This window comes from Dreissena polymorpha, chromosome 4 (assembly GCF_020536995.1).
Source record: "Dreissena polymorpha isolate Duluth1 chromosome 4, UMN_Dpol_1.0, whole genome shotgun sequence".
Lineage (NCBI taxonomy): Eukaryota > Metazoa > Mollusca > Bivalvia > Myida > Dreissenidae > Dreissena > Dreissena polymorpha.
The window spans coordinates 29,620,392-29,644,459 of NC_068358.1; the positions used below are offsets into that span (position 1 = coordinate 29,620,392).

A 24,068-nucleotide genomic window follows, 5' to 3' on the forward strand; every position below is an offset into this window, starting at 1 on the left:
CTCATTACTCATAGTTATGAGTAAATTTATTATTCTCTATTCTCAAAATACTATTAAAATATCATCATCTTTATAACCCATATCATCATCATTATCATTATCATACAAATAATAAACCAAAGACAAAATAGGAGTGAGTGCTTGTATTTGACAGGACTTTCAACATATAAATGTAAAAAACAATTCTTCTGACGCCCGTATGTGTTATATGTGCAATGGATATAGACCTCAACGGCACCGCTCTGTTGATGCGTCTCGAGACGACTGGAAACGGTGTAACATCTTTGTTCAGGTGTGTAAAGAACTGAAACGATACTATTTAAATGCTGTAGGACTTGTAATTATGAATACTTCACATGCACATGTGTGTCATGTGAAAAAGTGCAAATTTATTCATAACAATTAGACGTCAAGTATATATCTCAAATAAAGAGTAACTGTTTGAATAAACTGATCCCCGCCGATGCCCAAAGTGCACACAGGACGCCCCCAATGCCCATCAATCACGCTAACTTGCTTAAATATTATAAACTAACAAATGTGAAACATTAATTTTTTCAAAGAAGCTGCTAATATCTGCAAGATTCATCCACCACCACCAATCAAGAGAAGTGTACATGACTTCACGTACACCCCATACAATAATCAGTAGTAATAAACGATTCAGGTAAAACCGCGAGCGGGATACGCAACCCTACTGCCATTTTGTTTTCTTATTTTTTCTTTTAATGGCAGGGGGACGTATGAGGACCCATGGCTCGAGACCGGTGTCTAGGTGCCTTCATCACCTCCCGAAACCTCTAATTTAAGAGAAATCTACAAATAATCAGCTATTATTATACTGTAAACATTAAGTATTCTTTAGTAAAAAATGTAATTAAAACATTATCAATTTCATTGCGCAAATTAACATAACAAACAAACATCAAAAGCATCCCGCACACACCCCGGACATCAACAAGAAACAAACAAATCACTCAAAACATAAAATCCATAAAGCACCTAAAAAGAATGTTGATAAATCATAAGTATTCTGAGAAATATATAACAGCTATATTAAACCGACTTCAACATCTAACCAGTCACACCAAAATGAAAATATTAAGTAATCGTACAATAAGAATGTCTTTAAAATTAAACGTTCATTACGAAAGACAACAAAAAATAATAACACTAACATTTAAACATACCAATATTTCAATAAATATGCTGGAGGTACGATCTCCAGGAAGTGAGAGTCTCGAAAAACATGACACCCATAAATTAAAAAACCTCATTCAAACACAATATTAAGTAAATAACGAGTTAAAATAATCAAGAAAACTTAGCTGCTTCAGACTTAAAGGGGCCTTTTCACAGATTTTGGCATTTTTTTAACTTATTCATTAAATGCTTTATATTGATAAATGTAAACATTGGATCATAAAAGCTCCAGTAAAAAATCAAGAAAAAAATTAAAAAAAGGAAAAGAACATTGCCCGGAGCAGGTTTCGAACCAGTGACCCCTGGAGTCCTGCCAGAGTCCTGAAGTAAAAACGCTTTAGCCTACTGAGCTATTCCGCCGAGTACAGATTTTCGACGTATTTTATACCTTTTATAAGCAATCTTCGTAGTTTCACAAAATTTAACGACAAAAACAGAACTCTCCAAATTATTCAATCGTTTCGCGTTGCAACGCTTTATAATTTTTAGGTTTTAAAATCGTCAAAAGATGCATATAATGGCTATATTAGAGCATGGTTAATGTTCAGTATTACTGTTTCCTCACAAATATCATAACTAAAACGAAAACTTACGAATCTGAAACAACTTTTTTCAATTTTGTCAATTTACCAAAGCGTGAAAAGATCCCTTTAAATGAAAATACACCAATCGTCTTCCCAGTAAAGGAATCGGTTCGTGTTAAGATCCCATCTCACATGGACTAAAAACCGAACTGAAAATATACTAAATATAGACTTTATAATTGCAAAATTATAAACGTAAAAGCAATGTAAACAATTATTTAACCATACATATGTTCATTAAGGGCGGGTTGGCGGGGTTATCACCCTTTCGTTTTCTTGTTCCATAACGTTTGCCTGTCAAATACACCCTCGAATGGCGACTCAATAGATGTGCAAATCATATATACCCCAAAACGAAAAACTCGTGCGCTTTCGCGCTAAAACATGCACACAAAACCCGTGCATTATTCGCGCTAAACCATTACCATAATCTCTCTTCTAAATAACACGTATTAAACCATACTATACCGTATTTATCAAACCGAGAATAATTTCATCTTCAATTTTTAAAGAAGCAGGATCGTTTATGCGTTTAAAGCCCGTAAAACGTAAACCATCTCAACCTCCTTGGTGTGGTGGACACTGTAATACATATAAACATAATAAATACGCCGCATTGCGTAAGTTTAAAAAGTTCAACTTTTTACATGACCTGAGAAATTATCAAGGAAATAGAAATATATTCAAATCGTATAGTCGTAGCAGACAAGTACTAATTCAACGCGATTAGAGACGCAAACTTATAAATGTAGGTGATAATCCTAAAGCCATATGGTCACTCCTTAAATGAACACGTCCATTGAAACGCCAGTGGGTAAGATTTCGCCAAACGAATGGTATACCTACTTTAAAACTTTGCTTAACGATGAATCAGCATTACCTTTAACTTCCGATGTACATGAGTATGACAATAATGACAGGTTAAATGAACTTGATCTGCCATTTTCTCGTGCTAAAATTGAATCAGCTATTTACAAATTATTAAGTAATAAATAAATATTAATTAAATATTAAGAATAAAATATATAAAAATAGTAATTCCATTAAAGCGACATTATTGGAATCAAACAGTATATAGGTGTTTTGACAACTGACGACAGAAATGATTTGATGAACGATTTGAGTCCAAATGTAGTTGTCATGCAGATTTGTTCATACGACACAAAGACACAATTTTGTTCAACAGTGAAAAATGCCAATAATATCACTTATGATTCCAAATTTTAAGAGAAGAAAGATATAGTGAATCGAAAACCATCAAACACGTGTTTTTAAGTACATAATCATCGTATCCTTTTGATAAAAACAAGTTAATTAAATTGAAAAGTTTAATATGAACATTAGGTTTAACATATTTTAATTTGCGGACACGTTTCAAAACATCTCCGTAAAATGATGGATGGGAGATTCCATTATTTAAATGCCATTTTAAAGAAACATTATATTTTGAAATTAAATCACCATATTTATTGCCTTGTGTTTGCAGATGACATTGCTAACTGTCAGAAACAGCTGCTAAATTACAGCAACAAATTCATCAAATTGATGCTTTTTGTCAAAATACAGGAATGGAAATGAACTTGGATAAAACTGAGATTATAGACTTCCGTAATGGCGGCGTTCTTAGAAATTACGAGTCATGGAGCTATCGTGGATCACTAATTAATGTTGTACCTTTTTACAAATACATGGGTTTTTATTTTACTCCTACTGTGTTCTGGTCCTCCACACATAATACATTATCTATTCAGGCCAAAAAGTCAATATGGTTAATTAATCAATATCAAAAATCTTTTGCATATAACCCTTATTAATGAGTATTTCAAATTATGATACTCTTGTTAAACCCGTATTATGCTATGCCTCACAGGTATGGGGTTATTGCTATGTAAATATTATTGAAACTGTCTATAATGATTTTTGTAAAAGATACCTTTGTGTTAATAGAACAACTAAAAACTCGGTTGCTCTGGGAGAATGTGATATTTTATATAACAAATTGCATAAAATATTGATGTCAGTTGCTTATAATGTCAAATACCAGATACCCACGCCAGTGCTATATTATGCTAAAATCACATGATGACTGTGGAAGATGTAATTGGGCTACAAAGGTTAAACATTGTTATATGAGAATGGTTTTGTGTATGCCTGGATCTCTCAGGAAACTGTAAATATTGATGTATTTATTGGTATGTTTAAACAAAGACTTAAAGAATGATATACCCAGAAGTGGCATAGTGATATTAATGATTCCAGTAGATGCTATAATTATAAACGTTTTAAATCTCTTCTTAACGTTGATAAGTATTTAGTAATGGATATGCCTTTTAGTTATAAGAAGTAATTTTCAAAATGTAGATGTTTGAATCATAAACCTAGAATAGAAGTATGTAGACACGTGAATATTCATCGAGAACAAAGAATTTGCATATATTGCTTAAACAATAGTAATAATTAATTTCTTGATTGTGAATTTTATGCATTTTTCCATTGTCTTTTTAACTGGTATGGCAGAGGATTAGAACAGAACGACTTTTATTCATTAAGGAGCTCCAGTTGTGATAGAACTATTCCCAATTTTTGTACTTATGTTCACCAAATCATTTCTAAGCAAAATGTTGAGCGAGGGATGTAAATGATTTCCTATTGTTTCCTATATATTATGGACCAGCTATCAGTTGTGAAAGAACTATTCGCAATATTGTACTTATGTTAACCATGTCATTTCTAAGCAAAATGTTGATAGAGGGATGTTTAAGAAATAATATTTTTCGTTCGTGTTTTTTGTCGAATGGCCTGCGATGGGGAGTGTGGATGCGTAGGAATTAGATCATGAGTGCGAAGCATGAGTGATTTGATAACACGCGTCTGTACTCCTTACTGTTGGTTGTTCGACGGCGGACCAGCATAGAAAAAACAAATTTCGATTCTAACACGATTCTGATTATTTTGGTTCAAGCTTTTGGACGTGAACTATATTTTTCAAAAATCCTCCCTTCTTAGTACAAAGTTTACTATTTAGTTACATCATTGATATAACGTTGTTTTTATTCATAAATATTTTTCAAATGAGAACAACAATCTAGAAGCTAAATCTCGTCACGTTTATTGACGCCTCTAAAAAGCTGACATGCTATAAATGTTTTCTCAATTATATTTCCTAACAAATAACATTCTTTATAGGCGTGGTTATGCCATCATACATTTATCACATTTTCTATTGTTACCTGTATATTTTGGACCAGCTATCAGTTGTGTAAGAAGTATTTGCAATGTTTATACTTTGTTTACTTTGTACTTTGTATATGTTTACCAAATAATTTCTAAGCAAAATATTGATCGAGGGATGTAAATAATTTTTCTATTGTTGCCTTTTTATTATGGACCGGAGGCATTATTATTGAATAAATTGAGTTGAGTTGAGTTGAGTTGTTGTTAAACTCTGACTGTAAACATTTGATTTATATATAAATTAAACAGCACATTTTTTAAAGTAGAATAATACATGAAGGGAACTATACACTGTGACGTCATCACGACAACATAAAGTTGTGTAGTCATACCTTGTGCTATAATCGTAAGTGGGTCATCGAATAACGCAGCTAGATCCACTCAAGTATTAGAGAAATCTCATTTTTTATCAATTTCAAACATACACATGCCGATTAAGCATCATTTGAAAGGGGCCAATACTATAAATCATCATAGTTTTTACACGAACGGTAACACAAAAATATTCACTGTAATATATATTTCAAGTGATCTGAAAATGATTTCACCAGATAATGTTTTAATATCTATATTTTGGAAATAAACATTAACATAGTAAAAAGCACCACGATAAACGCATATTCAAAAACAATAGATAGGTAATGCGTATCTCCTTTATCCGACATGATAGGTTAAAATCACGATTTATATTGTCAACAAAATTGTTTTATCCAAATGAGGCTACAGCAATAGTCCCAATGTTTGCATAACGATCGACGGAACTATGCATGACTGGATTTGAAAGTTGTATGCTTTCAGATGATAACATCCCTAAAGGTCCATCCCATGGTATTTACATTTCGCATCGTTTCGCATTAACGATTTTAATGATCGTAATCGTATATTAACGAAGAAATTGCTAAAACAAGGTTTTTTGTATCATAACCTTAGAAGAAAATTCGCTAAATTTCACTTAAAGTATTGTGATTCGATTTCAAAATATAATGTATATTTAAAATGGAATTTTACTAATTTAACTCCCAACTATCATTTTATGGAGATGTTTTGAAGCATGTTCTCAAATTAAAGTATCTTAAAGAAAATATTTATATTAAACATTTAAATTTAAGTAACTCATTTCTGTCAAAAGGATATGATGTTGACGTACTTAAAAACACATGCTTGTTTGTTTTTGATTCACTATTTATTTCTTATCTTAAAATGTGGAATCAATAATGGAATGGCCATTTTATATGTTTGATTCTTAAATATTTAATCACCTAAGCTGGTTTTATTGGTTATTCAATTTTACAGTACTGCCCCTTTAATATTTATATTTTTTATTTTATAGTCCTGCCCCTGGATTTTGTTCACGTCATCGTGTAATCGCTTCTCAATTGCGTCATTCGATACACTTTCACTGTTCTTGGCTTCATTGATTTTTTTACGTCATCGCTTCTATATTGCTTCATACGACACACTTTCACTGTTTTAATCATAGGTCATTGTGTTTATAACGTTCAATTGTATTATTTTTTCTCTCTGACAGGCGCTTATTGATTGATTTATTTTTAAGGAGTCACATAAACAAACAAGCTGTGTAATATGGATCTTTTACACCCATTATTGCTGCTTATTCCTGTATTTGCGCGATGATGATCTGAAATATAGTTTCATATCATCGTTTCTCAGAAAGTTGTAACTCTATTACTCTGGTCTCTTTCCTACCATTGAGTAATTAAATATGGTAATGAAATAGAATGCGTTTTAATTCCCTTTTATTATTGTTTAATTTGAGTTGCAATGCTATGAGGTTCAATTTTATTTACAATTATATATGTATCATAAATATTGCTGTGCCAAGTGTGACGTTGAGCGCTCTAAAACCGGTTTAAAACCCAACGCTTTGCATCGACCTGTATCCAGGTCCTGCCATGATCGCCAGCATATGATTCATGCTGTTAACATGTTTATTTATGATATTAAATGGTAAATATATTATATTTTAAAACTCCAACGTGTTGGTCGAAAGAACCATAAACGCCCATCCGGCAACAATGGCGCCCAACAACGAGTCTTCGGCATCATCAGCGTTTGGAGCAGAAAAACGTCGGTAGCTGACACGTTACTATGGCGAAAATAACTGAACAGACAGGAGCGTCAAGTCGGTAGCGAAGTAGGGGGGGAGAGGTGGGGGAGAGTCCAGGAGTTTAACATAGCGATTCCTTGGAAACCGGTTTTTGATTTTTTCGCGGGAAGTAGGAGTACACATTTTTGCGCGGCATCGAGCTCGAGCACCGGCGTGAGTACAACTACGTATTTCTTGTGCACAAAACTTTGACGTCAAAACCATTAAAACGTACGTACAGGATTTCACGTTCTGCTACGAAAGGACGGATTTACGTTCAATCAGGACGGATAGTGATGGACACTAAAATCGCTGTTCATTAAATGACTATGAACTAAAATTTATGTTCATAAAATAAGTAATATAGCCTAAGGATTAAACATACGTTTTTCAGAATAAAATTCCTAATAAGCAATTTTGCATACACATTTTTAGTAATGTAACCGCATTTAAAAGCATGGCTACGGGTAGCGACCGCGAAACAAGGGGAAGGAGTAGAAATATTGATGATGAACTATAAGAATTAAAAAAATGCCAGGCAAATGTTTATTGAAAAGGGCAAACGGGGCTTACAGGTTGCTAACCAAAGCACTCATTCGCACGACATTAGGCCCGAGGACGAAAGAGATCAGACTAAAACTCCTGGCAGAGCTAATCCCAGTCGAAATGAGGAAATACAGGAAAATGGGGTTAAAACTCCAATTGAAACCTGACTGTCTCAGTCGTTGATAAACAGAGAGCTTTCTGAAATAAGTATTCTTAGAGCGGAAATAGAAACGGAAAATCAAAACAAGGATACCGATGTGAAAGCGAAAGAATTGAAATTAAAAGAATTAGCACTTGTGGAACGCGAACGGAAAAACAAACAGGAAGAGTTCCGTTTAAAGCAATATTTTAGGGAAAGGAATTTGATTAGAAAATAAAGGAAGCTGAATTCAAACGGAGGTGCATCGAATAAACTGACAGGATTGCCGAACATGAGTTCAGACTACGAGAAAAAGAAACTTCAATACTTGAAAGAATAAGTAGAATCGAAAAGAAGTTAGAGTTGAAAGAAGATGATTTTGAGTCAAAAAGAAAGAGAAAGTGCAAGCGCGATTCAAAGGCGCAACTTGAGGAAAATAAATATTTAGCTGATATTGAAAGGCGAATAGAAATACTCGAAAGGGGGAAACAGAGTATTGATTTCGAAGATAGCGACAACGTTGTATTACATAAACAACGTAGCTATCAGGTAACCGCTTACGAGAAATTGAACTTGAGCGCATTTTCCGGGTTAGTACCAGTGCCTAGAAACGAAGTCTCGTTCGAAGATCTGAAACTGGAAGTTTACAATGTCAAAGTGATATATTCTCAAAACGCAGTTAAACAGAGTTATAGGAAGGCATTGAGGGGCTAAGCTAAACGCAAAATGCTGCACATGAAACCGGAAGCCGCAGCAGTCATCATAAAAAATGTGTGCTCTTCTAATAACGACATCCTAATCCAAGTACCACCACGTTTGGAATGAGCTTTTTACACGGAAAGGCTTAAATAATAAGCGGATGCATGGAAACGATACTCCGTGTCCGTATACGGAACGCGGACCCGGAACGCGGACCCGGAGCGCGGACACGGATGCATGGGAACCCGGCCTTAGGCGTCTGTCCACGGGTAGTAAGTCTGGAACGTGTTGGTATGACAGCCAGAGTGCATGTTTGTGTTTTTAACATTTCAGCCAAGACGATTCAAATAGCGCCAAAAGCAGTTCTATGCAAGAGGCGAAAGTGCTGCGCAACTGGTCACCGGATTCAGGGTGCAAGACAGAAATAACAAGTAAAACTGAACCATCACAGAAATAAAAAGATGATGTAATCAATGAACTAAAACTAGATTTATGCCATTTAGAGCCTGAAATGCAAAAACCTTTGACATATTTATTTTTTGAATTTCAAAATGTATTTTCAAAAGGGTCCCTAGATTTAGGAAGCACCGACAAAGTCAAACATAAAATACATCTTGACAATCCCGAATCGTTTAAGGAACCATACCGTAGAGTGCCTCCAGGCCTAGTCCGTGAAGTAAAAAACATGTACAGGAAATGCTAGACATGGGAGCCATACGACCGTCGAACAGCTCATTTTCATGAAATGTCGTCACAGTGCGAAAGAAAGATGGGTCGATACGATTTGGTCTAGATTTCCGGAAACTAAACTGCTGGACACATAAAGACGCATACGCACTTCCAAGGATCGACGATACCTTACACCTTTTAGCTGGTTCCCAGTATTTCAGTAAAATTGATTTAAAAGCCGGATATTGGCAAGTGGAAATCGAAGAACAGGATAAGGAGAAAACGGCGTTCCAGGTGAGAAACCCAGGTTTCGATGAATTCAACAGGATGCCGTTTGGGTGCTGCAATGCCCCGCTACGTTTCAGAGGCTTATGGAGGCATGCATGGGTGAGATGAACCTGTGAGAATGCCTCATATACCTCGATGACGTCATTATGTTCTCCATTGACTTCCGGTCCCATATATTGCGTCTCAGAGCCTGTTTTGAACGGTTAAGAGAACATAACCTTAAACTAAAGGCATCCAAATGTGACTTCCTGAAAAAGGAAGTTACCTATCTTGGTCACATTGTGAGCGATGAAGGGATCAAAACTGACCCATCCAAAACGGAAGCTAGCCGCAACTGGAAAGTGCCAATCATCATCAAAGAAGTGAGAAGTTGTTTAGGCTTTGCGAGCTATTATCGCAAATTTGTGGAAAATTTTGCTACAATAGACGTTCATTTTACACACGGACGCATATTTGAATGGTCTCGGAGCCGTCTTGTACCAGATGCAGGACGACAATACAAACCGGGCGGTGGCATATGCGAGTAGAAGTTTTAAACCGTAAGAGCAAAATTATCATCAAGCAAACTGGAATTTCTCCCTCTCAAGTGGTCAGTCACGGACAAATTTAAAGACTATCTGTATGGAGTGCCCTTTGAAGTTCTTACAGATAATAACCCTCTCACATATGTAAAGACTACCGCAAAACTGGATGCGTGTGGTCTGCGATGGGAAGCGGCACTATCAAATTACGATTTCTTAATAAAAACAGAAGTGGAAAATCAAAAATTGACGCCGATGTGTTGTCAAGACAACCGCATGAGATACCGTTTTGGTGGAAAATAATGTCATACGCGCTGTTCTCGCGGCATATGTTGTTGACGATACAACGATTGCCGAGAAGTGCACAGACACACGACACGATCAAACAAAGTGCCAAACAATAAACTTATGTATGACTGGGCACACGGTCAAAATGCGGATGATGTTATTTCCCGCGTTAAACCATTTGTAGAAGGCGGACGTTTTCCCGACATGGTTGACTAGCCGGAAGCAGTGAAAACGAACTTAAGTTATCAGATTTGTTTGCCAGAGTCAGCTCGCCAAGAAATTTTCCGTGGGTTACACGATGACTTAGGTCACCAGGGACGTGATAGAACTCTGTCTCTGTTTAAAGAACGCTTTTATTGGCCATGGATGGCGACAGACGTTGCTTTGTGGGTAAGCAGGTGCGGGAGATGCCTTTAAAGAAAAAGCCCGCCGACCATAGCAACAGGGCTTGTCAATATTCAATCAAGCTATACGATGGAACTCTTATGCATTGACTACTCGTCAGTGGAAGTATCAAAAGGCGGCTCTGAAAACGTACTTGAAATTACCGACCATTTTACACGGTACGCCCAAGCCTTCCCGACTTAAAACCAGACCGCTCGGACAATCGCAAAAGTATTATTTGAAAATTTGTTCGTGCACTATGGATTTCCCGACAAACTACACAGTGACCATGGACAGAACTTTCTATCGAAAGTTATCCATAGACTATGTAAGATGCTGGTGTTAAACGCACGCGGACCACCCCATATCATCCCCAGGGAATGGCCAATGTGAGCGTGTCAATCAAACTCTCATCAAAATGTTGCGCACACTAGAGTCAGCGCGAAAGTCCGACTGGAAATCTGCATTTTCGGCCTTGGTACACGCATATAATGTAACCAAATGTGAGGTTACGGGATACTCCCCGTACCACCTTATGTTTGGTAGGACACCACGGCTCGCCATTGACGCTGTACTGGGCATTCTAGGTCAACGTGTTGGTGGCGCCTCGCCATCAGAATATATGCGGCAACTTGAGCTACATTTTGTCGACGCATACAAATACGCCAACCGATGCCATCTAGGAAATGCTCATAAGGCTAAACTACGCTACGACATCAGGGTACAGAAGGCGTAATTACTTCCGGGTGACAGGTGTCTACTTCGGAATAACGGAATAAAGGGAAAACACAAACTGACTGATATATGGTCTTCTGATGTTTACGTTATTTTAGATCTGCCTAATTTAAGTTTTCCCGTATTTCACATTCAAAACAAAAACGGCAATGTGTGCATTAAAACCGTCCACCAGAATCTTCTGCTGCTGTGTACCTTTTTACTAATACAGGGAAAACAGCGTGTTTCGTCGCATGAGGTTTCAGACGTGTCTTCGTCGGGCGTGGATGAACGCGCAGAGATTACGAGTTTAGACAGCCAGCAGTCGGAAGTGGAAACAGGTACGCGACGCTCTAAACGGAAGGAGATACCATTGCGCCGCAGCCAACGCCAGACCCTTCGACCGGCGTGGTTTACATCCGGGGAGTATAAATTGTAATCGGTGTTATGTATTTGCAATAATGATTAAGTACAGTGACACCGATAAGTTTGAACATGTGTAAATTTGTATTGAAAAGATAAAAACCTTTTAACATTCACTTTTGAGTATTAAAATACAAATTATTGTATTATGCGTTTCTTTGTCAAATTGTCGTTGCTTTTAAATTGAAAATAAACATTCGCAAACAAAACGGTTATATTGTTGATTGTTAATATTTTTTCAAAACGATGCTTTGATATTTATTTTATCACGAGATTAATCAAACCTCGCTTAACAAGCGGTGTTTGAATTTTTCTAATGTCGAGGACGACATTTTCTTTGAGAGCGGAAATGTGTTATAGACGTATTTAAATTTTCGTTGTTTTGAAATATATTTATTTCATAAGTATATTTATTCTGAATGATATTGAACAGGCTTGGAAGTAAATTATTTTTAAAGGAAATATTGCTCTTATTGTTCAATGATTGGACAGAGTAGATTTTAACAGTAAATAGGATTAGTAGCGTTCGTTTGTAGTATTAAATTAGTTTCCAGTATGTAGAGACTGAGTATAAAGTTGAACTATTTTTACTTACACTTTTATACGTTAAAGTCTAACAGTTTATAGGTGTCTATCGCAACCGTTGTTTATTTTTGGTGTTTTCACTTCATATACACTTATATTTGTTAATGCAGCATCAACATAATAAAACAATATCCCGGAAAGAGAAAAATAATGCATTTGAATCTCAACCGTACTTTCGTTTGACAACTGATCATGCATGTACGATGTGAACCTAAATTTAGTTTTAGAGCAGATTCGTTCATACGACTCAAAGGCACAATTTAGTTTTACGGATCATTTCGGCTTAGAGGACTGGGTGAGTCACGTAAAATATCGAATATGAAATACATTTTTATAAACAACTGATAGCAAGATGAGTTGCAGATAATTGGTCAGTAACCACATTTTAACTAACTCTTTTGATCTGTTAATTCTTTTCAGCTCAATTCAACAGTAAAAAAGGCCCATAATATCACTTTAATTGGCTTGTCACACATGAGTTTATTCACTCCGCATGAATGGCTATTTCAAATTCATTCCTTGCATATGATTAATGCAGTTAACATGTATATTTATGATATTTAATCGTAAATATAATATATAATATATTTAGTAAAAAAGGCCCATAATATCACTTTAATTGGCTTGTCACACATGAGTTTATTCACTCCGCATGAATGGCTATTTCAAATTCATTCCTTGCATATGATTAATGCAGTTAACATGTATATTTATGATATTTAATCGTAAATATAATATATAATATATTTAGGTAAATATGCAGTTTATACATCTTTTCTATTGATATATGTCGGTTGTATGATTGTATTTATTTTGTTATAATAGTTGTATTTTTGTATTACTAGTAATTCTGTTTATCTTTTACCGTCGGAACAAATCATTTTAAATATACATGAAATTTATACTAATAATAAGAAATGATTAAATATTATTCAAGTACCCTTTAAAAAATATAATAATTCAAATGTTAACTGATTAACTTTTAACATCTACTTCTAAATATTTTAAGAAATTATACAATAGCTAAGCAATAAAACATTACTATTCGGATATGAAATGTCCTATGTTAACTTTACACTGAATCGCATATGTTCTGTTTTATTCTTTATTATTAATTATATCTATTTCATTTTTGTGTATTTACAGTGTACGGAAGTGCGCTTTTTGTGTCTCTATTTGAGACTAGTTGTTTATTGTTTTTTTCTCTCTCACTTTTGTCATTATTTTTCATACTTCTTCATTTCTATGGAACATTTATCTTCATGTTTCCATATTTTTTGTTTTCTTTTTCTGCTTGTATGTATGTACATCTTATGTCTTATAATGGAAAGCAACTGGACATATTTAAAAATAGAAACTAACTGGACAATCACACACAAACCAATCACACACAAACTATCATTTAGATCACCCTCCACCTCTTTAAATGATTAAAATATGTACTTTGAATGTAAAAGGGCTTAATAACACAAATAAACGAATAAAAATATTGAAATGGTTAGACGAAAAAAAATATAGTGTATGCCTACTACAAGAATGTCACTTGACACATACTCTAGCACAAACCTTAAAAGATGAATGGGACGGAGACATCTATCTCAGTGGACAACATAATAATAAACAAGGCATTGCCGTTCTAATTAAAAACAATATAGGGATCACAGTCGAATCTTTTAACGAAATAATAATTGGCAGACTAGCAAGTATAGATATCAAAATACATGAAACACAATTAACATTAATCAACATCTATGGTCCTAACATAGATGATTCCACATTTTACGAAACATTACAATCCTTTATAATTAATAACCAAGATAAAAACATTATAATCGGTGGTGATTTCAATACTGTCCTGAACCCATTAATAGATAAAAAGAAAGGAAACCTTTATACCCATCCTAAAAATAGAATCATTTTAAATAACATAATTGAAAACTACAATATGATAGACATCTGGCGCACAGTATATCCAAATGAAAGCAAATTCACCTGGCACTCAAACACAAAACCAACAATATTTTGTAGATTAGACTATTTTTTAATTTCTGAGTCTATTTGCAACATTATTGACACATGTAACATAAAACCAGGATTTATGACTGACCACTCTCTAGTTGAACTTAAACTGCACAATATACAACCTGAAAGAGGCCTAGGATACTTTAAAATTAACAACAGCATCTTATTAGATACACAATATCAAACACAAATAAAACAGGAAATATTGAATACAGTCCAAAATAATAAAGATGCAAACCCAAACACCTTATGGGAAGTAATTAAAGGAAATATACGTAATACAACAATTAGATACACATCATTTAAACAAAAAGAAACACATAAACTTGAAACTGAAACCATCAAAACCATTGAAACACTTGAAAAACAATTGCATCAAACAAACACAAATGATACCACCGACATTGAAAATGAAATAACTTTAAAAAAACAAATATTAGATGGAATCTATCATACACAACTCAATGGAATACTACTAAGAGCGCGTGCACAGCATGTTGAACACAATGAAAAAAACACAAAATACTTCGCAAACATTGAAAAACGTAGAAGTGAACAAAAAACTGTACACAAATTAGTAGTCAATGGCAAAGATATAACAAACAGAACTGAAATACTAGAAGAACAGCGTTTATTTTTCGAAACCCTCTATAAACGAAAAAATGTTGAAAATAACACCCTTTTTAAAAATACACAACACGCTTTAAATCAAGAAGAAAAACTATTGTGTGACGGATTACTAAATGAATATGAATGTGGATTAGCACTAAGAGAAATGCAAAATAACAAAAGTCCAGGTTCTGATGGTATCACCATTGAGTTTTATAAAATATTTTGGAATGATATCAAAACACATTTAATTAATTCACTAAACTATTCATATAATAATGAAAACTTAACTACGCTTCAAAAACAAGGTATAATATCACTCATTCCAAAACCTGGAAAAAACTTAGAATCCTTATCGAACTGGCGCCCAATTAGTTTACTAAACAATGATTATAAAATTGCAACTAAAAGTATAGCAAACAGAGTTAAAAAAATATTACCATCAATCATTTCAAAATCTCAATCTGGTTTCATAAAAGGACGTTACATTGGTGAAAACGTTCGTCTTATCCAAGAATGCATAAACTATTTCAACAATTCAAATAATCCTGGTCTAATATTCTTTGCAGACTTTGAAAAGGCATTCGATTCGCTTGATCACTCATTTATGTTCTCTTGCTTAGAAAATATGAACTTTGGTGAAAGTCTCATTCAATGGGTCAAACTATTCTATACCGATATTAACAGTATAATCATTAACAATGGCTTCTTTTCAAACAGTTTTAACATCGAACGAGGGGTTCGACAAGGATGTCCACTCTCATCATCGCTATTTATTATTTGCATCGAGTATCTATCACATCACATTCAATCAAATAAAAACATAAAAGGCATATCACTAGAACCTGACGAAGAAATCAAACAGTCCCTATTTGCTGACGATGCAACTTATTTTTTAAACGACAATTACGATTCTTTCCATAACCTAATAGAGTCGCTAACCCTTTACGGAATGACATCAGGTCTTAAACTAAACAAAAGTAAATGTACTGTGCTACGAGTAGGTAAATTAAAACAAAGTAATGTCCAATATAAAAAAGAAATGAAATTTAATTGGACATCCGATGAAGCCACAACGTTAGGAATTACTTTCACAAATAATGAAAAGGATACAGTTCTTAAAAATATACTTCCTAAATTACAGAATTTTAAAAACTGCTTAAAATCATGGCATCACCGTAAACTTACACTAATCGGAAAAAACACAGTATTAAAAACGTTTGCACTTCCTAAATTAATTTATGTATTAGCAGTTCTCCCAAATCCACCAAATGAGGTTATTAACGATATAAAATCAGCAATATTTAATTTCATATGGGACGGTAAGCCTGACAAAATAAAACGAACTCAGTTAATTCAATCCGTAGAAAATGGAGGTATCCAATTAACGAACATTGACTCATTCTTGAAGGCAATCAAATGCAGCTGGGTCAAAAGATACCTAGATAATACCAATACGAGTAAATGGAAATTATTCTACCAGAAAATCCTAAAAAAATATGGTGACTCCTTACTCTTTGAATGTAACATCAGCAATACTATCTTACATGAAATTGCAAACGAAAACATATTTCTGTCTGATGTTCTATCAGCATGGAGTGATGTCACTCATAACCTAGAAACCAAAACCAGCAGTAAAACTATTTTATGGAACAATAAAGACATAACTTCAAACAATAATACGTTTTTCTATAAATATTGGTTTGAACGAAGCATTAAATATGTCGACCAATTATATGACTTCAGAATTAAGGATTTTTACTCATTTGATGATATATGCTACATATACGGAATACCTTCAAATAATTTCCTGAAGTATTACACACTAATCAAAAGCATACCCATACATATTAAATCTGAAATCAATACAAATAATACACCATGTACCCAAACAAAATTCGTAGAAAACATACTTGGAAGAAAAAACAAAAATAAAATATTTTACACACTACAAATTAAAAACCCTACAGAAAACTCCAAAACCCAAAATAAATGGCAAGTCCTTTTCGGAGAACATGAACTTAATTGGAAACACATATTTACCATGCCATATAAAGCAACTGTTGAAAGCACACTGAGAAATTTTCAATATAAATACATCCATAGAATTATAGCTACAAATAAATATCTCTTTAAATGCAAATTATCTAATTCAAATCTGTGTGACTTCTGCAGTGAAAACATCGAAACTATAGAACATCTTTTTTGGGAGTGCAAACACATCCAGCCTATTTGGAATCAATTAGCAATTTTTCTTGAACAACAGCAACTAAACGTTAAACTATCTTTCTTAAATGTAAGTTTCGGAATTACCTCATTGAAATCAATAGACTGTAATAATATTGTTAATTTTATTCGTATAATGATGAAATATTTTATCTTTATTATGAAGTACAAAAAACAAGTACCAAATTTTAATTGTTTTGTCCATAGTCTTAAACTAAAAATCCAGATTGAGAAAGAAATAGCCCTCAGTAATGACAGATTACAAATCTTTGAACAAAAATGGAATCTGATTAAATTCTCATAATGTTTGTCCACTTATATACATTTCACTCTTATGTTAGTTTATCTTTCTGAAATATATATATATATATATAGATATTTCAATCTTATAAGATCATTGTGAATGTACAACAAAACACACAAGTCCAGTATGCTTTCTTCCGACTCTATACAACTCATCATTTTTCATAACTATTCTTCTGTTGTTCTTTCCTTTTCTCTTTGAAAAAAATATATACATATTAGCATATCTTGTATAACATGTCTGAATTTATTGCTTTGTACAATCACTATACTATGTTGTATGATCATATACATGTATACATTGTATGTATAATATTGAATAAAAAAAAAAAAATAATGCCCAGTAAATCACAAAAAAAAAAAAAAAAAAAAAAAAAAAAAAAAGAAATGATTCTTTGCATATGCTTCATGCTGTTAACATGTATATTTATGAGATTAAATCGTAAATATAATATATTTAGAAACTTCAACGTGTTTATCAAAAGAACCAAAAGCCCCAATGAATTTCATCGACCTTGGACCAATGAAGCACAGTCGAAAAAGAATTGGGCCTTTCCAAATAGGAACCAAGTATGGTGTCGATTTATGCTTGTTTATTTTGATATCCCCAGTGCTAAAATATTTGAGGCAGCACTTTAATCAAATGGTTTGACATTTAACATGTACATTAAATGTATACGCTGGTTGCAAAAAGCCCATAATGCTCTCATGCAAGTTAATGCAAGATACCGTTTTATCAATAATAGAGAAAGAACGCCCGTAGAAAAACTTGTATGACAATTCTTCATTAAATATTTGCACTTTTTGCACAAACGTACATACGTACCGCTCAAAGTTCTTCTTTGTTAAGGCAAAGAAATCCTGTTATTAAATAAAATGCAGAGTCAGGCTATACTATCGTATTTCATTCATTACATAGCTTTACATACATCGTTTAGCTTTAATATTGGCGTAACAATTAGCAGCGTTTGTTAGGAAAAGCAAGCAGCGTTTGTTAGGAAAAACCCATATCAAGTTTTACAACAAAACATTCAGAACGGATGTTTTAAACAAGTCAGTCTGACTTTTCTCTTTGGAACGTGAGGGTGAAGGGTGACTTGTTATATGTTTTATTATTTCTGACAGACATGTAACCCTACGTTGCTCTAACAAGTATAACAGCACTAAGCACCTCTACAACAAAATTATCGATATCCTTATACAATCATGAATTAAAAACTATTTACTGATTCTCTGACGAAACTTTGCATATGATATAGTGTTTTATCCAGGCCGTTTTAGCGTGGCGCGGCGCCACGCCGCTTTTTTGAAGCGCCTCGCTGCCCCTTTCAAAGCAAATCAGCGCCACGCTGCCCTTTTCAAAGGCCGCCGCCCTGTTTTCCGCCGTGCGCGACCTTATTGATAACATCTTAATTGCCTCTTAACCAAGCTTTTAAGCCGACTATTATCAGCGAAGACTCGCGCGGTTGTGAATACGTCATGCGTGAATAACCATCTGTCAATATCAATCGATAATTTCAGTGGCTTTGTAACACTAATCGGTCCGGATACAATCGTGCACAGTTACTTAGGAGACTTGATGAAAACCTCGATGTTATTCACGTGGAAATTGTGCATTTCATGCATAATTCAGTTATATCAAAACATTTATTTTTACGCGTAATTAAATTTAAAAAAAAAACACCAGTTGCATCAGTTAAATATTGATTAGATTTCAATTTAATGCAAAACAGTTGTAAGTTAATAAAAATTAATTTTACAGGGCTTGCACTAAGCGGCGTACGGCCGTATATTACGCCCGATAATTGTTTCCATACGCCGATTACAAAACCCCATGACGTCCACTGTACTTCCTGAAAATTGGCCATACGCCGAAAATAGCAACCCGTGACATATTAAAGCTGTCGATTAAAATAACGCTCCGCCTCCTATCCAATACAATTGGCGCAGGCTAATATTAAAGCTGTCGATTAAAATAACGCCCCGCCTCCTATCCAATACAATTGGCGCAGGCTCACAGTAGATGTGTGTTGATGAATTGTAGCAGACGACAATCTTAACACGTTTGCTGTTCACGGTTATGCAGACCCCGCTTAATTGGAGCACGTGCTTGTTTATTGTCACGATGTTTTGATTACAATAACGTGTGAATGTCGGCAAAGAAGTTGATACCCCGTTTTGGACCCTGTTTGGCCAAAAGTTGTTAATTGTTGTAACAGTAGTAGGCCTGCACCATTGGTTCAATTAAGAACATTATGACCCGTTTGTAACTTGTCAAAATATGTTAATTGGCAAACGCAGATATGAATTTTACAAAAATATTGAACTTGTACCACTTATCATTCGTGTTTAGAATGCGCAACGTACGCTTTTCGATTTAGGCATTCCACTTTCGACGAAACGTAAATTAGAAATTGATGCAAATTGCTTTGTAAGCAAAACAAGTTTATATCGGAGACCAATTAACGTGTATTGAATTAATTGACAATGAACAAAAGACAGTACGGCGCCGTTCCTAGTTACACTTTTTGCGAAATAAAATGTACACAATACAACACGTGGTCATGAAAACAATGTCATTACGCAGAACTTTCTGACTATTCAACAAAGTGTTTGTGAATCTCCATTTAAGATGCATATAAAAGACTTGTTTGTGCAATGTGTGTAACGTTTTAAATATAAATAATTGTTTAAGAGGGTAACTCATTTAACAGTATTCTAAGACTTCTTTGAAAAGCTATAGTTTGTATAAGATATATATCCTATGGTGTATAATCTTGTTTTTTGTTACTACATGAAAATATAAAACACATAATAAAATATACATTCTGGATTTTATTGGTTTAATTATTCAACAATAAATCTCAAAACTATACATACAAGGTTTGTGTGTAACAAAGCTTGTTATTAAGTCACTATACAGATATAGTTGTGCCCTTTTTATGGTTGTCGCGCGCTAAAGTGCCCTTTTTTTAAATTTTGCACCACGCCCTTTTTCCTTCCTGTATAAAACACTATGATATATACATGTGTTGTGAGTGAACTGGCGAACAAACGTTTTGAGACAAAACACTCTAAAAACTGAGATTACTACCGCGTATATATTCTAGGAATGCTAAAAATGCAGCATTGACTTTTAAGACGACGGAAGTCACCTCATGTGACAATAAAAGAGGAACTGATTTAACACAATCCTATGTGAATGCGTAAATTACAACTTTGTTACCGAAAGAGCGCATTAAAGTTAACATTACGTTTAACCCGTTTATCCATAGTGGACTCTCCTATCCATCTAAATTTGGATCATTTTAATTCCATAATTAGGGATGTATAGTATATTTATTTCTATATTTAGAATATTTCTTACAGAAATTTCTTTAAGCAAACAGCGCAGACCCTGATGAGACGCCGTATCATGCGGCGTCTCATCTGGGTCTACGCTGTTTGCCAAGGCCTTATTTCTAGACGCTAGGCATAAATGGGTTTAGCATAAATACTGCGTTCATATGTATATGTATTAGAAATATTGTGTGAAAGTTTCGTAATTTGTTTCCGCATCATCAAACTTTAATCTGCAAAGCAGAATAATCGAACTGAATGAACTATTCTTCAAACCATATGAATGGGTAACACCTATTTTAGCATCAAATCATTGGACTGGGAAACAATTACGATTTAAACATATTAATAATTTTATATGCTACATGCATAACAAACAAGTTCATATATTACACGTGACATTTCATGTCATGATTTACAATAGCTAGGTCATATACAGGCAGTCTGTTAATATAGTGCATAGTTTATTTGGTGGGCTATGTCAATCTACGCTGTTTACCAATACAAAAGATTATTCAATCAGATATTGATGTTACGAAGCTGTATAAACATTCGTTCACCGTATCTTATTAAGGTATTTTATTCAATTCTCGGTATCAGTGTTTATGATAAAATACCCAAATATTTGCCACACATGTCTTAAATGGTTCCGAAATACCTTGAAACACATGACCGGTGTCCTATGTGCGACATATAAGTTCGTTCTTCGAAACCGCCGATATTTTTAAGACCGCCAATCCTTGGTATTTCTAAAATAAATAGAAAGTAAACTGCCCTGACTATAGTCGGCATATCTTTACTCTATGTTAGTGTACATGTTCGCCCAAAAATATGTCGTAAAAATGTTTGTTCAAAAAACCATCTTAACCATTTTTGGGGCACGTATAAAAGCCTTTACCCTAAAATGATCCGGATGGTAAGCAGTGACCTTTCCTCGCATAAGTTTTATATGATCAGGCCTTTGCATCCGCAACAACAGCTAATTTGAATAAATCAGACTGAAGTCTGGGTCTCCCAAAATAGTTAAAGTAATACAGTAAGTATGTAGGCTTTGTCAGTTTCAATTTTATTTCCTCAACTTCTAAGAAATAATAAGAAAATGCGTGTGTAAATATGTGTATTGAAACTGATATTATAAAGAATCAAATAACTGTAAATACACACTGTTAGACTAGTAACAGCCAACATTTAATAAGGTAATAAGAATAATAATAATTACTCTTTATATTGTTTGCTAACATCCTTCAGTATGTTACATTCAAGTATTCACAATAGACCAATAATATACAAATGGTTGTGTGCATGTATTATGATGATCAATATTGATTTCATTAACAATGGGACGCTTGGCATTTCTCAGTAATGATACTTGTCTAAATTTGATTTGAGGTCATAAAGATAACGATTGGTTTATTACTATCCAAACGTTAACACATACCCATATCAACCAGAAAAGGAAGATATCAAATTGACACAAGTGGTCTTTGATGTGTTTTATTCCATACATATCTGCCAAATGTGCCATGTACTTTATGTATAGCTGGTTGTTGAGATATGCCCTCAGTGGATGTATCTCGATTTTTATAGATATTGTATATGAATGAAGTAAAGCCTCGGTATGAATTATCCATGCCAACAACACCATCAATGGAGTGGAATTTGGAATAGACGATGCCTTCTTTAGTCACATTGTTTTAAACTCCAATTAATTCATATGTATTATATTATTGCGAGCGCTTTTGCAAAATTCGTCATGTATGTAGCTATAATAAAAAGGAATTGGAATAAACCTATATATTTACATATTATTATCATAAAAACGCATTTCGGACACATGAAGTTAACAACTCTACTGCTAGGGAGATAAGTGGAATAAAGCATGGTCATAGAGACTAAGCGGTCAACCACTGCCGCCTCCAGTAAGGGAAACGGACACTTGGTTGTGGCGAATCCTTATGATTACCATGTCTGCAGGAACATAGAGAAAGAAAAAAAAATCAAGAAAGGCTGCGATGACAATATTTCGTTTGTTACATACATAGTATAAAAAAAGGCGAATTAATGATACCACGATGCAGCAATATCTATTGCTTAATATACACATGCATATCAAGGCGAAACTACATTCCTGTGTCTGGAATTGTCATATATAATTATTGGAAAAGCTGTGTGCACTTTCCATGTGAGTTTTGTAATAAGCAAAACTAAAAAAAATATATAATACTCTTCAATACTAATCTAAGAACCTGCCCTCGCAATAATGTCTTATATATCTGCAATGATCATTAATCTGTAACAATGTCTTATGCAGTGAACCAGGTATTGCGTGTATATGGCAAGTTTAAAGGCCACTACAGAGCTGTTGCTTTAACCCTATCGCAAGCGTTTCATGACCAATGAATGGGAGCGTAGCAATAGATGGTACGTCACTTTACCGCAATTTTCTCGCATGCAGCAATCAAGCAAATGTAGGTAGGCCTCTAAACCAGCAAAGCAGATATACTTGTATCACGATTGACGTCTGTCTATCGACACACATTTGTCAATACCGGTGTTTTGTTTAATGAAGAAACATTCAAAACTGAAGGAACTTGTCATTGTGATATGAAATTGTTATTGCAATTTGTTGTGTCATTCACTGCCAATCACCTAATTCATTCCCCCTAACCCTTCATCAATTAAGACACGCATAGCAACATTCAACACAGTAGTGCCCCATGCTGTTTCTGAGACATTCTTATTCATTTTTCTGACAAACACTAGTAAGCTTTATGATACAATATGTATAACACATTATTCAAGTTATGGTCTTTAATTGCAACACGTACCTGGTGTATATATCATTGACATATTACTATCGTGCCATGTTTCAAAATTAAATAAAATGAGTCTATATTGATTGCAGAAACTCGTGGTGAAGGTTACATATTTAATGCCTAATACATGCGTGTGTGATATAGTTTAATTTATCTAATATTTATATTACCGAGTAGTAAAATAAATCATCGGTTATGTACTGAGTCAACTTTATTTCTCGATCACGATTCATATTGTATTATCTTTAAATGAGGCTGCTTTTCAATTGCATAAAACACTTTGAAGAATTGCATTCGTTGACCAATGCAAACCGCAAGTAGTCGGAGATCAGACAGGGGAGAAGATGTTGCGACTCTCATATCCCAAGT

At 34.2% G+C, this 24,068-nt stretch overlaps 1 long non-coding RNA gene across 1 annotated transcript; it reads right to left on the reverse strand.

Annotated features, from left to right (window-relative positions):
• Window positions 1–1,045: 1,045 nt before the first annotated feature.
• Window positions 1,046–21,615, reverse strand: LOC127880285 (uncharacterized). Its single transcript, XR_008049501.1, has 2 exons — window positions 21,542–21,615; window positions 1,046–2,369 (listed from the first exon to the last, which is right to left on the reverse strand). It is a non-coding gene; the product is annotated as an uncharacterized LOC127880285 (long non-coding RNA).
• Between the last annotated feature and the right edge of the window lie 2,453 nt (window positions 21,616–24,068).